The sequence below is a fragment of the Scyliorhinus canicula genome, chromosome 16 (genome assembly GCF_902713615.1).
Source record: "Scyliorhinus canicula chromosome 16, sScyCan1.1, whole genome shotgun sequence".
NCBI classification, from domain to species: domain Eukaryota; kingdom Metazoa; phylum Chordata; class Chondrichthyes; order Carcharhiniformes; family Scyliorhinidae; genus Scyliorhinus; species Scyliorhinus canicula.
The window spans coordinates 116843377-116844186 of record NC_052161.1 but is presented as its reverse complement, the minus strand read 5'-3'; the positions used below and the strand labels follow the sequence as shown (position 1 = coordinate 116844186).

General features: G+C 42.8%; 1 pseudogene; it reads right to left on the bottom strand.

Moving 5' to 3' along the window:
- On the bottom strand, nt 1-206 carry LOC119951094 (annotated as a pseudogene).
- Nucleotides 207-810: the final 604 nt, after the last annotated feature.

Genomic DNA, 810 nt, shown 5'->3' with positions numbered 1-810 from the left:
TTTAATTACTTTTTCTGAGTTACAAAGCCAGGGTTCAGAGTGTGGACAAGGGGCAAACCCCTAATCCAGCTCCTTGCCTGCTCCAAAAACCAATTCAAATCAAATTGAATCTAATTCATGGCCCCCACAAGAGAGACGTACCGGATCTGAGCTAAAAGGCAAAGCAGATACTACCCTTGATCTTAGCCAAAAGGCCGAGAAACGATTGGTTTTGTCTTTTTTGTTGTTTTTCCATAACACTGGTGCGCCATTTGCTTTTGATGTGGAATTTTCAGTACAGTTGTTGCTAATACTGAGTGAGAAACTGACCGCATCTCTCATTAGTAATGAAAGTGTTAAGTATCGTTTTGGAAGAGTTTCAATGGAACATTCCTGCCTCGGCCCTGTACGCCCATTGAGGCAGCATAATCCTGAGATGCGCTGAGGCAGCTGTTTCTCTATAGCCATCGTGTTTGTTTGACGGAGCAAGGCTGCTCCACGTCCCCAAAATTTTGTTTTCAGTCGCACAAACAGGAAGTTCAAAGGTCAGATATGAATGGGATCTTAAGCATTGTCCACACGTGATTTGAAATGCCTTTATTATTCTCTACCTGTGCTCTGCCCACAGCCGTATCCATATGTACCTTGCCCTCTAGCTGTGTGCCCTCTCTGTTCAGCTATGTTCACTGTTTTCTTTATTGGATAAGGAGAAGGTTCAGGAATACTCTCAGCCACATTTACCGCAGGTTAAATGAGAATGTTCTACAGATCAGGATTACTCTGTGCTTGAGAAGAATAGGAGCTAAGACCCAAACCCTTTTTTAAAAATAA